The 15,355-nt window shown below is 36.3% G+C and overlaps 1 protein-coding gene across 7 annotated transcripts in view; it reads right to left on the reverse strand.

Moving 5' to 3' along the window:
- The window catches only part of PPARG (peroxisome proliferator activated receptor gamma), a 156,476-nt gene that overhangs the window by 123,700 nt on the left and 17,421 nt on the right, over positions 1-15,355 (reverse strand). For 4 of the 7 annotated variants that reach the window (XM_066245129.1, XM_066245127.1, XM_066245128.1 and 1 more), the window contains exon 2: positions 3,992-4,065. The exons of the other annotated variants lie outside the window; for them this stretch is intronic. The gene's annotated coding sequence lies outside the window, so the exon portion shown is untranslated. The remainder of the gene's footprint in view (positions 1-3,991; positions 4,066-15,355) is intronic. 7 annotated transcript variants of the gene reach the window in all.

Below are 15,355 nucleotides of genomic sequence, written 5' to 3' on the forward strand. Positions count from 1 at the left end.
GGAAGAAACTATGTATAAGTAAGAATAGCAGTTTGTGATTAAGTGTGGTCTTTTTATTTGAAAAATAATTTTTCATGAGTTTTCAGCAATAAAAATGTCTTAAAAGAATTTAATGTAAAGTAAAACAAACCCAATGGCCAAAATTCAAATGCAAAAGTAATTTGATCTAGTTTCTAATCTTATTTCTAAATGTATCACCTACCCACCTCTAAGGTTTTAAAAGTAAACATTATCTATGTTCTAATCCTGAACCCATGAATTCTACATAGCAGTATAGCTAGGCAGAAAGTTTATTTATAGAGAGCAGGACTGAACTTTGCATGTGAGCACATACAGAAAATGATAAGGATCGTTGTATCCTATTAGTAATTTACAGAATTGTGATTTGCTCCAGCCAGTACACCTATAATTGAATTCCTCAGTCATAAAATCATTGGGACCAAGCAAGTTCAGATATCTTTTATCTAAACCCTTTTTTCTCCCTTACCATCAGTTAACATACTTCTAATGGGCCTTGTCTTCTTTTTATAGATTCATTTGTCTTAGTTATAAATTAACTTCACAAACAACTCTCCCAACCACCCCAGCTCTACTGTTTCCTGTGTACCAGGTTTCTTTTTACTTGCACAATTTATGCTATAGGAGCCATTTAAATTGCCAGTTGGAAAATGATGCCCAGGGGATAATCTCTGTTTGTTTTTTTTTTAAAAAGAAGATTCTTAAGGATATATGCCCACAGGCAGAATCTCCTCATAGCTGGGAACACTAGCAAAGATGTAAAATATAACTGCTTAAGACTTCTAGTGGTTTTTTTTTTTACTTAAAAAAAAAATGTGATAAAATATACATAGCATAAAATTTTACCATTTTAATCATTTTTAAATTTACACTTCTGTGGCATTGAGTACATTCACAATGTTTTGTGACCATCACCACTATCCAGCTCCAGAACTTTTTCATGTTCCCAAACTGAAACTATATTCATTAACACTAACTCCTCATTCCCCTTCTCCTCTCTACCCTCCCCACTCAGCCCCTGGAAACCACCATTCTACTTTCTGTCTCTATGAATTTGACTATACTCTAGGTACAACTTCTGTTATTTTTGTTTTACCTGAAATCTGTGAAATAGTGTAATTTAGTAAATTAGTTAAACACTCAAGAGAGTTACCAGCAAAAAAAATTTAGGGAATAATTCATAATACTTAGCATTTCATTTTTCATGCCCAAACACCTAAATTCAGACCAAATACTAATTTTCAGATGCCAAAATACATACCTACCCCTTACTTCATCTTTCAAAAGCTTGAGATTTTGATTTGAAGTGGCTTTAGGGTTTTCTAAACTTAAACTGATTTTCTAAGCAAACTTAATGCTGTTTTTTATTTCCTTTAAGAATCAAAGTTCCTGCCTGACCAGGCAGTGGCTCAGTGGATAGAGCACTGGACTGGGATGCAGAGGTCCCAGGTTCGAAGCCCCGAGGTTGCTGGCCGGTTGCGCGGGCTCACCAGCTTGAGCACAGGGTCGTTGGCTTGAGCCCAAAGTTGCTGTCTTGAACCCAAAGTTGCTGATTTGAGCAAGGGGTCACTTGGTCTGCTCTAGCCCCTTGGTCAGGCACATATGAGAAAGCAATCAATGAACAAGTAAGGTGCTAGAGTGAAGAATTGATGTTTCTTATCTCTTCCTGTCTGTCTGTCCCTATCTGTCCCTCTCTCTGACTCCCTGTCTCTGACAAAAAAAAAAAAAAAAAAGAATCAAAGTTCCCTTAGTACTACTTGTATTCCCTGAATTCCCAGACATTTTACCTAAAAATATGATACTGTCCCACCTTCACTATTTAAATATAAGACCATTAATTCTAAGTTCGTGTTCAAATGTTGTCTTGGTTAATGCGGACTGGTGGGCCAAGAGATGATTAATGATCTAAATACTTTCATAGTTTTGGTTTGAACATTCAAATCAGACAGTGACTGTCATGAGCTAAACAGTCTGCTAAAAGGTAGTTCCTGAGGAGGCAGAGCCTTGTGGAATCTTCCCACTCACAGGTCTTCCAGGGGACCAGAAGTCCCTGGCTAAATTCAAACGTGTGGTGGTAAGGATGGCAGTGTGTCTGCAGAGGATTAAGAAACACAGCTCAGATGGTACCCTTGATGTAAACATTGCCCCTGCTTCTCTCTGTTCTAAGGTGTGCAACAAACAAGAATTAACTGTATAAATCAGTGAAAATATAATTTAAAAATTATTATTTAGTGTCTCCAATATTACTTTTAAAGACCTTTTTATTTTGAGATAATTTGAGGTTTACACAAAAGTTGCAAAAATAGTAGAGAGAGTTCCTATGTACCCTTCACCTAACTTCCCCTACTGTTACATTACATAATTACAACCATAGAACAGTGATCAAAACTAATAAATGAACACTGGCACAATACTATAAGCTACTTTACTTAGATTTCATCAGTTTTTCCCACTAATGTTTTTTCTCAGTTCCAGGATCCAATCCAGGATTCCACATCACATTTTTTGCCACTTTTCCTTATTCTCCTTCAAATCTGTGGTAGTTCTTCAGTCTTTTTAATTTTTTTAACAGGTTTATTGAGGTGTAAGTGATATATGAAACAATGCACATATTTAATGTATAGTTCTTCTGTCTTTGTCTTTTATGCCCCTGACACTGTTGAAAATGCTAGTTTTGTAGAATGTCTCTCTATTTAGGTTTGTAAAGTACTCATGATTCAATTAAGGTTATGAATTTTTGGAAGAATACTAAAGGCATGCTGTGTCCTTTTCAGAACAATTTATCAGGTGGGATATATGAATCCCCAATATGTCTTATTATTGCTGATATTAACTTTGATCACTTGGTTAAGGTGGTGTCTGTCAGGATTCTCTACTGTAAAGATACTATTTTCTCCTTTGCAATTAATAAATATTTGGAGGGGAGATGCTTCGAAATTATGCATATATTCTGCTTCTCCTTACACTTTAACCAATTTTAGTGTTTATCTTGCCTGCAGCAATTATCACTTGGCTCTTTAATGGCAAGTTTCTTTTCTTTCCCTTTCTTCTTTAGGTGAGAGGAGGAGAGTTAATGTGGCAGACTCCCACATGTGCTCCCACTGGGATCCACCCAGCAACTCCATCTGGGGCCGATGCTCAAGTACCGAGCTATTTTTAGTGCTTGAGATTGATGGGTTCAGACCAACGGAGTTATCTTCAGCTCGTGGGGCCATACCTGAACCAATAGTCACTGGCTGTGGGAGGGGAAGTGGGAGGCAAAGTGGAAGGGGGAGAGAGAAGCAGATAGTCGCTTCTCCTATGTGCCCTGCCTGGGAATCGAACTCAGGATGTCCATACGCTGGGATGATGTTCTATCCACTGAGCCACCAGCCAGGGCCAATGGAAATTTTTTATTTCTCTCATTCCTTGTAAATTTACTAATTTAAATTCTTTCCATATGTTTACTTATTCAGCATTTATTTATATCAGTATGGAATTATGTATATATATTATATATAGGGGGCCATAATTCAATATGATATTTATTTGATTGTTCAAATTATTCCAGCTTTGGCCACTATGAGCTGGAACATGAGTATTGGATATTAAAGCTACTTTCTCTTTTGTGACGAGGAATCATGGTTTCATGGCCTACAGGGAACCAGGCAAAATATTTTAATTTTTATCTCTTTTTAACTATAAGTATCATAGGAACCTAAAATAACATTCTTGTACTTGAGCCTTATTTCTAAGGATATGAATTATCAACTTCTGGGTCACTTTCCTATCTTTGTTTTGTCTTAAACAAATACATTACTGTGTTCTCCCTCAACTGATTGGTAAATTATACAGTAGAAACTATTTCTGATAGTCAAAATAAAAGCTCTCTTAAGCAATTTTACAATAAAATACTATGAAGAATTTGTGTGTTCTTTTTAAAAAAAAGATACTTTATAAAACATTTAGTATAATAAATTCTGCATTTACCTACCGTTCAAGGGTGATTCTTGTGTGAGAAAATGGCCTTCTTGTGTATCTGTGGTTTAGAATTGGTTTTTTTCAAATCTAAACAATTAAAAAGAAAGAAGACTTTTAATACACACATGTATTCAAAATTCTTAGACAACCAAGGCTGCCTAAGTGTACAAGCACAAATAATTTTTTTGTTGGATTTTATTCTGAATGTTTGCTTTCTCTGACTTGGTTTTGTATTCTCTAGAAGTAACCAACAGGCTACTAACTGACTCATAAATCATACAGGGCTATAGAATCTTCTAGAGAGACATGTATTAAATCCATTTCACCTACTTCCTTAGTTCTGTCATTGATCATGTGTTGAGGTCCTTTATCTCATCCATCTTTTACATCATATGAATAATGACACCTACATTATTGTGTAGACTTAAGAAAAACATCTTAAAAGGATTAATAACCTCAAAAGATAGATGTTTGATAGAAGTTATACACAGCCAAAAATGACATTTATTAAACTATAACCTCATTTTAGATGGTGCATGGCTGTTAAGCCCAAGGTAAAGTACAGTTATGTCACAACCACTTAGGGACAATGGATGTAGCACATTCCATGTGAAGCTGATTTTTAATAGGAAAATCCAGAGAGCACATTATCTAAGTAAAAGTGGCAAAGGTCTTAGGAGACATATCCTTGGCTATTATGAAGGGCTCAGGGATCCTAGAATAGCTGTACATTCCCTTAAGACAAAATCGCACCTACTGCCAAAAGCCTTATCATCAGGGCCTTAATAGACCCAATATCCAGCTTCAGTGTTGTGCACAGTCTAACTTACAAAAAATTTCAAAATTTTTTCTTTTTTAATTCTGTACCTCTCCAATTGGAACTTGAAAAAATTATTTTGTTATCCATGCATGACATAAAAGTAGTGGATCATGAATATAAAATGTTTTCTCATTTTGTATTTCTAATATGAAAGAATATAGACTAAAGCAAATGTATTTTGATTATTTGTTTCTCTAGCATTGTTTAGTACTTTTGCTTGGAAATTTAAAATCTTTTCATGTAGACTCAATATCAATAATAAAGTAACAATTTGTTTCCAGAATGGGGTATATTTTTCTAAAGAGAGCTAATTTGTCAGTGTTTTAAACCTGTATGCTCTGTTTTCTAACAGCTGACCTGGATCATAGCAATTATATGTATATAAGCATTCTCTACTTTGTTGTCAAACCAAAGCAGTATCCACACCAAACCTGTTCATTATACAGTGTGTCCCCAAAGTCATAGTGCACTTTTGACCGGTCACAGGAAAGCAACAAAAGACAATAGAAATGTGAAATCTGCACCAAATAAAAGGAAAACCCTCCCAGTTTCTGTAGGATGATGTAGCAGCATGTGCACATGCACAGATGATGATGTAACACCGTGTATGCAGCGGAGCAGCCCACAGCCATGCCAGTCAAGATGTGGACGGTACAGAGGAAAGTTCAGTGTGTTCTGTGGCTCACTAAACTTGAATCCATGACCAAAGTGCAACATAAATATCGGCGTATTTATAATGAAGCGTCACCACATAGGAATAACATTACTCGGTTCTGATAAGCAGTTGAAGGAAACTGGCAGTTTAGTGGAGAAACCCTGTTCTGGTAGGCCATCAGTCAGTGACGAGTCTGTAGAGGCTATACGGGATAGCTACCTACGGAGCCCTAAAAAATCTGTGCATGAGCCCACATCGAACTGCACTGAATAGGTATGAAACTGGGAGAGTTTTCCTTTTATTTGGTGCAGATTTCACATTTCTATTGTCTTTTGTTGCTTTCCTGTGACCAATCAAAAGTGCATCATGACTTTACAGACACACTGTATATAACATGAATAACACATGAGAAACAACTTTAACTATAATGAATTACAACTTTGACTTTTTTTTTTACATATAAGTCCACTTAAAAGGGTTTAATCATGTGAAAACAATAGGAAAGAATATTAATAAAGAAAAAGTTGAACAAAATCTCTACCTGAAAAATTAAAGAATGCCGACTCCAGGTTAATATTATTATAATACCTTTTCTTAAAACTCATCTCAATTCCCCTTTGAAATACATATGAATTCATTAAGATGCACTGAAAGAAGAAAGAAAGTAAAGATTTTTGGAAACTTCTATTCCTAGCTTGTAGCCCTGAGTTGAATCAAACAGAAAACTGGCTGGCTCCTGCGACTTTCAGAGGCAGACAGAATTCCATAACCTTTCCCTCACGACTAAGATCTGTAATCGCCTTTCTGTATCCGTTCAGTATTATTGCATTGTACCCTAGAAGGTATAGTTTCCAGACATAAATTTTATTTGTATATTTTATATGATATATGTTGTATACTTTATCAATTTACATTACATTTATATATGTTATATTCCAGATATATTCTATTTTATACATAAATACTATAAAGTTTATTTCTTATATTAATATATAATTATATGTTCTAATTGTAATTATATTATAATTTACATTATTAATTATATAACTATTAATACAAATTATATTACTTATTTTATAAATAAAATACTATAAAGTTATATTATAAAATACAATATTTATTTTCATACAGGGCAGAAACAAGGTCCATTCTGGGGGCAATACATATCAAGGATTATAGTTTTTCATGTTCTCCATCTGGTCAGTTAAATTCAGATTGGTTTATATTCATTAGATTATAAGCCCCTCTATTCATGCTGTAAGTCAGAGAATGCAGCTGTGAAGATAGCATGCGCCCCTTACATTTCAGCATAACCCACATTAGACAAAGGCTGTTTATTAACTACTCATCTAACTTTTTTTTAAATGTTTTTATTTATTTATTCATTTTTAGAGAGGAGAGAGAGAGGGCGAGAGACAGAGAGGGAGAGAGAGGAGAGAGAGACAGAGAGAGAGAAGGGGGGAGGAGCTAGAAGCATCAACTCCCATATGTGCCTTCACCAGGCAAGCCCAGGGTTTTGAACCGGCGACCTCAGCATTTCCAGGTCGACGCTTTATCCATTGCGCCACCACAGGTAAGGCCTCATCTAACATTTTTATATCTGAAAAGGATTTTCACCAGAATCTAAGCAGATAATAATGCAGCAAAAGGGCAATTTACTCAGATTACTTTGTCTGAAACAGTATAAATGGTGAAAGTTGATGCAAGAAATAAAAAGAAATTAATAATGGACCAACTGAAAACTTATCAAAGAATTACTTGCCCTGAAAGCTCTGGGCCTAGATAATTTTATAATTTTTGTCCAAATTTTTAAGGAAGAGATCATTTTCTTGTTATACAAACTGTTTCTAAATAGAAAAAAAAATACAGTGACCAAATTAATTTTTAAAAAGTAATATAATATTGATATTAAAAACTAACAAGAACAAAGAGAAAATATCAATACCACATCTTAGTATTAAGTTAAAATTTTAAATAAACCCTGGCCGGTTGGCTCAGTGGTAGAGCATCGGTCTGGCGTGCAGAAGTCCTGGGTTCGATTCCTGGCCAGGGCACACAGGAGAAGCGCCCATCTGCTTCTCCACCCCTCCCCCTCTCCTTCCTCTCTGTCTCTCTCTTCCCCTCCCGCAGCCGAGGCTCCACTGGAGCAAAGATGGCCCAGGCGCTGGGGATGGCTCCTTGGCCTCTGCCCCAGGCGCTAGAGTGGCTCTGGTCACAACAGAGCGACACCCCGGTGGGGCAGAGCATCCCCCCCTGGTGGGCAGAGCGTCGCCCCCTGGTGGGCGTGCCGGGTGGATCCCGGTCGGGCGCATGTGGGAGTCTGTCTGACTGTCTCTCCCTGTTTCTGGCTTCAGAAAAATACAGAAAAAAAATTTTTTTTTAAATAAAATGCTAGCCAACAAATTCAACAGTATACTGAAACAATAAACCACCAAAATAAAGTTAGATTTATCTCAGAAAGGAAAAGCCAATTTAATATTAGAAAACTGATTAAAATAATGTATCAGAGCACTAGGTCAAATATTTAAAAAAAATTTTTTTTCTGAATTGAGAAGTGGGGAGGCAGAGAGACAGACTCCCACATGTGCCCAACCAGGATCCACCCAACATGCCCACTACGGGGTGATGCTCTGCCCATCTGGGGCATTGCTCCTTTGCAACCAGAGCCATTCTAGCACCTGAGGTGGAGGGCATGGAGCCATCCTCAGTGCCCAGGCCAACCTTGCTCCAACGGAGCCTTGTCTGTGGGAGAGGAAGAGATAGAAAGAGAAAGGTGGAGAAGCAGATGGGCACTTCCCCTGTGTGCCCTGACTGGGAATCGAACCCAGGACTTCTACATGGCAGGCCGACGCTCTACTTCTAATATTTAAAAGAAAATATCTGATTATCTAAAAAAATGCAAAATAACCCTCAAAATTCAACATCCAGTCTTGACAATGTTCCTTTAAAAAACTAAGAAACTTTAATAACAAGAATATTTATTTTTAACTTATGAAATAATATAGTAGCATTTCCCCAAATGTGTTCTATAGATAATTCCTTAAGATTTTCCAACAAAAAAGTTCCTACTATAAAGTATATTTGTATGTGTTGTTCATTTTTGGAGATTGAAAAAGTACATTAACATTGTATACAGCCTGTAAACTCTAAATTTAAAACAGTATCAACAATAACAATCTGCTTAACTGTTTCATTCACTACTTCTTAAACTTATTTATACATGTTTCTTCACTTTCCATTATTTCACTTCCTAATCCATTCTCTGTGACTTGTCATAGAACTTTCTACTGAAACTCAAGCAAAAGCAACAATTTATCTCCTTTTTGCTAAAGCCTTCAGACTTTCCTTGATTTTCATTCTATTTACCCAATTATGCACTGGTAAATGTTTAACAATGGTTCTCCTTGCAGGGAAAAATACTCTGATTTGTAGTGTATGCTTAAATCTGTGGTGTCAATACTCCCACCATAACTGACTTCAGGTTACCAGTGTGATGTCACTGCGAGCAGAGTGGGGAAGAGCTTGTGCAGTAGTAACACACAAAAGTGTCCAGGTATTTCTACCACTTATATACAATCAGCAGGAACACCTCAACAGGGTAAAATAATTAGGAATTATGTAGTTGGTGTGTTTATTACCTTTGTTTTTAATATTACTTGTTAAATTGAAAGTATATGCAATTTAATTTTTAGTAATGGCTGTGGATAACAATCAGCTCACAAAAATCCTGAGGATTTTTCAATACATTTCCATAAAGCTGGTCAGAGCTGGCTCTAGCACACCACTGTCTGCCTCTGCAGCACCTGACTTTTTGTCTATGTTCTACTATTAAAATCATTTCCTCCCTTAGCTTCCCAGAGACCAGTTTCTCTGAATTCTTATCCTACCACAGGACTTCTATTTTTGTCTCTTTTCTTGGTACCTCTTCTTTCTGAGATCTTCTATTTCATGTTTTGCAAGTTCCTTCTTGGTCTCACTATTACCCATAAACAACACATCTACTTGATAGTAGCTCTCAAATCTTCATCTCTAACCACAACTCTTCTCTCAAGAGTTCTAAATCTCTATTTCAAACTTTCTTTTGAACACCCCTTTCTGGATTCTTCAGGAACCTCAAATTCAACATCACCCAAACTGAATTCTTCCTCTGAAGAAGTACAATCTACCACATAAATTGGAACACTCATCCTTGTTCCCTGCAAGATTAAAAGAAATTCTGTTTTCTACTCCAGTCATTCAGAATACATTAAAGGAGATCCAATTCATAACTACAAGCAACCCTTCCTTTCCCTCTTTTCCTTCCATATTTCCTCCTTCTCTTTGATTTAGTTTTCCACACATCATAATCTCCAAAGAGTATCCTTCACCAAAAGCCCTCCCAACTAAATACTTTCTCCAGTTCCTTTCCACTCATTCTCTAATACTTCATCACAAAAATCTAGCAACTGCCCTTGGAATACCAACTTTTCTAAAGGTAGGGAAAAGGGGTGTTAACACTGTCAAATGAAAATAATTCTCTTTGGTAGACTGGGATAAAGTGAAAGTATATGAACACTCCTAAGTGACTAATTTTTATCCCATCAAACTAAATACATGGTTCTGCCACTGCCTTCCTCTCCCCCAAATTGCTGAGTGATTCCATTAGAGACCAGACTCAAAATGGACCAATTATAGCCTTCCCTAGCTTTTTACAATGGTCATACAAAATCTGCTATTAAATTGACCTCTGTATTCTGGGATGACAAAATAAAATGACTTTATTTAGTTTAAGAGTAATTTAAGAAAAAAGAATACAAATAAAGAATCTCTTCACAGTGGTTGGTTTTAAATGATAGAGTAGTTACTGATCTTGTCAAAAGTAACAAAAATAAGAACTTTCAAGTTACTCACCACTTACAAGATACATGAACTGAATTGCAGTGAACCAGAAAAACTAAAAGTTTAGATCTAATCCATGGTTATACCTGAATACTGTTATTCTTGTGTAGATCTAATTGTTAAGTATGGAATGGTGATGTGATGTAAACATCTCATTTTCTGGCAAGTTAAATACTGGAAAATTAGGTGTTGTTTTGTTTTGTTTGAGAGAAAGAGAGGGACAGAAAGGCAGGGAGAGAGATGAGAAGCATCAACTCATAGTTGTGGCACCTTAGTTTACGTTCTTGTAAAAGAGTGTGACACAGGTTACCAGGTTCAGGTAGCTTGGGTTCAAATCTTAGTTTTATCACTTGGCAGCTTATTTTTTTTATCTGTTTGTGCTTGTTTTTTCACCTGCAAAATAGAGGTAATAGTGTATACTTATATGGTTGTTAGGAGGATAAAATGAGATAATGTATGTAATGTGCTTAAAGTAGATTCTGATACAGAATAAATGCTCAATAAATATGTATTAACTATTACTATCAATAGCTAGATTACTTTTTTGGTGCTTGATATAACTAAAGAAGAATACTTTAGAAAGATAGTTAAATGACATTTTGGCTAAGACTAAAGGGTAGACTGAATGAAAGGAAAGCATTCTCTAAATATGAAATCATATGATTATATTTATAAATCCGTCATAAACTAAGTTATCCTAATGATTAATGTTACTCTAAAGAGTCATGATAGCTATTTAGGATTTGCAAGTAAAATGTGTTTGCAGAGTTAAACTAAAAAGCAACAATTATTTGTTGAGCATCTGATATTTGTTAGTAATGTTCTAGGCACTGGGGATAAAGAATGACAAAATGGACAAATATTCCAGCTCTTGTGTAACTGCATATATAAAGGTGTAATTAGATGCTAAAGGACTGTGTTCAGATCTGCTGTTTGGGGGGGGGGCGGGTAGAAACTAAGGATATTAAAGACAAGTAGGAATTATTTCAATAAGCCATTATGCTTTATCAGGATTCATGAATTATGGTCTACTGATCCCCCTTCTCCTAATTTGAAGGTTAGTGATTTAATAATTTTTTTTAAAAATCCATTTATAAGTTATAACCAATTTTCTTGATTCTCAGAAAGAGCAGCATAAATTCAGAATAAAAGCCTTCCTAATAAAAAAAATTCCTAATGTAAGAGATGATGACTGTAATTGATAACACTGTATTGTATAACTTAAATTTGCTGAGTAGAACTTAAATGTTCTCACACACACAAAAAAAGATATATATGTGAGGGGATGGATGTGTTAATTAACTAGATGGAGGGAATTTTTTCACAATGTATACATATATCAAATCACCACAACACTTTAAATATGTTCCAATTTTATGTGTCAATTATATCTCTACAAAAAAAATCCTTCATCATTTGATTAGCAGATAATTTTTATTTCATTTCTATATTATACTTAGAGACCTAACCAAAGAGAAAGATGCTAGAAATTGCAGAACAAAAATGAAGAGAGACATCACAGGGACAGAAACAGAGACAGAAAAAGAATTTTTAAAAAGGGACTTGAATATGGGAAACACCAGGAATGAAAAAAAAGTGGGAAAGGGACAGAATAAGAACTAGAGCTAGAGGCCCTGGCCAGTTGGCTCAGTGGTAGAGCGTCGACCCAGCATGTGGAAGTCCCAGGTTTGATTCCAGCCAGGGCACACAGGAGAAGCGCCCATCTGCTTCTCCACTCCTTCCCCTCTCCTTCCTCTCTGTCTCTCTCTTCTCCTCCCACAGCCAAGGCTCCATTGGAGCAAAGTTGGTCCAGGCACTGAGGATGGCTCCATTGCCTCCACCTCAGGCACTAGAATAGTGGCGGTTGCACTGGAGCAATGCTCCAGATGGGCAGAGCATTGTCCCCCAGTGGGCTTGCCAGGTGGATCCTGGTGGGGCGCATGTGGGAGTCTGTCTATCTGCCTCTCTGCTTATCGCTTCAGAAAAATACAAAAACAAAAACAAACAAAATAAAGAAGTATAGCAAAATAAAGGGTGGTAGGGGAGGAAGGAGGGAAGAAGAAAGGAAGAAAGAAGGTAGAGAGGAGAGGAGAGGCTCCGAAACCAGATTAGTCAGAGTTAATTTTTGATATTTAAGCCTATCTATTCTATGAATATAAGAATCAGAGCTATTAATATTTTAAATATTGTGCAGAAATTAATAAGCCGCTAAAATTAGTTAGCCAAAAAGTTATGTGTAATTGGTAATTACACATACATGCTACTTTCAGGAAACTATTTTTGCTTTTCTCTAAACTCACATTTCCCCTACTTCTGTGCCTCTGCTCATACTATTTTTCTATTTGAAAGGCTTTGTCCACCATCACCCCACAGTCACTGATGAATATTCAGTGACTACTTATTGAATACCTACTATATACCAGGCACTGTTTTAGGCACAATTCAAAATTTTACACATATTCTAATAAAAAATATAAGCTTTTTAAAAATAATACATAATGGAAATGGGCTGTTTTAACAAAATATTCTACTAGACTTAAAGTGAAAAATTGTTCTCTTTAGCTAACCTTTTTCTTTACCTGATACCATACCTTTTTCAGAATCCTTATGAAAATAATGTACCTTATTTAAGAATTCCCTCCCAAAACAGTAAGGCTATCACTCTTATGGGAGTCTAATTTCTCCAGATCTTCCAAAGTGCAATTAATCTGTGATAATTGTAGCTGCTAAATGTTGACAATAAGCTTGAAGCCTGCAATCACTAAGTCAAATAAGTTGAATACTAAAAGTTATTTGAACTTTCACCGACATCAAAATGAAATCACAAAGACATTCCCAAAATGGGTAGTCATGCCTGGTCTTGACCAACCATGACATTACATCACAAGAGCAAGACAAATGACTTTAAAGATCAGCAATGTGACTGTGATTTACGTAACTCACTTCTGCAGAAATTTGCATTACTTGTGAAAAATATCACATGGGAGAGGAATTTACTTCTTTAAAAAGAACTGTGAAACTGTAAAAATGTTTAAAATAGAATTTACATTCAAATTTAGAAAAATGTATTTTCAAGTACAGATGAAAATGGCCACTTAGTATGTATTGGTGTTCTAATACAATCAATTGTGAAATATGTTCTACTGTGCTAATATAGAATAGAGAATCACAGCACCTTTGAGTTGGAAGGACCTTTTGAATCACCTAGTTTGTTTCTCCTACCAAAGCAAGATTTCTTATAAATGGTCAGACTCTGGCATAAATATGTCTACTAATGAAGCACTCACTTTCCCACTGTTGGACAACTGTAGTTATTGAATTCTTTCTTTACACTGAGCTGAAATATGCCTCCTTTTTTAATATCTAGCAATACTTTGATAAAGGTCTGTCTATGACACGGGAAGGGATTGGTCTGTCTTACATACTGCTGTTGTCCTGGTGGCCAGCACAATATGTGGCACATATGTAGTAAGGGTACCATAAAAATAATGACTGCCCACTTAATGACTCACTCACTAAGTCTAGTCAATGTATCCTTTTTTTTTAAGCGAGAGAGAGAGCGAGAGAGAGAGCGAGAGAGAGAGAGAGAGAGAGGGAGAGAGATAAGGACAGACAGACAGAAAGCGACAGAGATGAGAAGCATCAATTCTTTGTTGTGGCACCTTAGTTGTTCATTGACTGCTTTTTCATATGTGCCTTGACTGGGTGGGGGGTGGGGTCACTGGCTTAGCTAGAGTCCAGTGACCTTGGGCTTCAAACCAGAGACCTTTGGGTTCAAGCGAGCAACCATGGGGTCATGTCTATGATCCCACGCTCAAGTTGACGACCCCTGGTAAGCTGTGCTCAAGCCGGCAATCTTGGGGTTTCAAACCTGGGTCTTCAGCATCCCAGGCCAACACTCTACCCACTGTGCCACCACCTGGTCAGGCTAGTCAATGTATCCTTTAAGGCAGTGATGCTCTAACTCTGGGGTGAAAAAATTATTTTCCATTTTTTAAAGTTTTATAAGAAATGTATTTATGCATCTATGAATCAGTAGGCTGAGACTCTAGTGGCATCAGCCAAGAAATTATTCTTTTCTTTTCAATCCATGTGGATACTTTTATAATACAAAAATGTAAATTTATATGCTTGCATGTCTTGACAGTATAAACGTTTCTAAATGCTTATTGTCAAATTTGTACTTACCTTGTGTCAAGTCAGTAACTAAGAGTTTGTGAGCAGCATCAGTCCATAGACCATAGTTGGAGTATCAATCATTGCTTTAGAATAGGTAGGATATAAAACTGAGACTCATGGACATAGATAAAAGTGAAATGGTTACCAGGGAGAGGGGGTTAGGGGACAGAGGAGTAAAGAGGGACAAATATACAGTGACAGAAAATAATTTGACTTTGGGTGATGGACACACAACACAATCAATAGTTCAAATGCTATAGAAAATTTCACCTGAAACCTATGTACTCGTATTGATCAATGTCACCTCATTAATTTTCTTAAAAAAATTAAAAAAAAGAATATGTCTTACATTTTCCTTTCTCTTCATTCCTACTGGCCCTGCTCACCCTATGTCTGGCTTTTACGATAGCCTCCTAACTGCTTTCCCTGTACATTACTGCCAGATTAATCTTCTAACTAAATCACCTCACTCCTCTTCTCAAGACCTGGAATCTCACCACTCCTTATAAGATAAAATCCACACAGCTTTGTCTGCATTCCAGACTCTTTCTCATCTTACCTAAAATCTACATCGCCACTCATATTTCTCACTAACTCACACACATGTATTCTCCACGTCAAATGGGTTGATCTCTGCAAAGTTCCCCTCCCTCCCCAAATCCATGCTTATTCATTAGTCCAGGCTTTGTTTTCTCACACTGGATAGTCTTTTCCCCTCCTCTTCAGCTATCTCAAGCCCTGAATTTTTTCTTTTTTGAGGTAAAATTCACAGAACATAAAATTGACTATTTTTAAGCATACAAGTCAGTGGCATTTAGTATATTCTTAAAGCTGTTCAACACCAC

This window comes from Saccopteryx bilineata, chromosome 10, assembly GCF_036850765.1.
Source record: "Saccopteryx bilineata isolate mSacBil1 chromosome 10, mSacBil1_pri_phased_curated, whole genome shotgun sequence".
Classification (NCBI taxonomy): Eukaryota; Metazoa; Chordata; class Mammalia; order Chiroptera; family Emballonuridae; genus Saccopteryx; species Saccopteryx bilineata.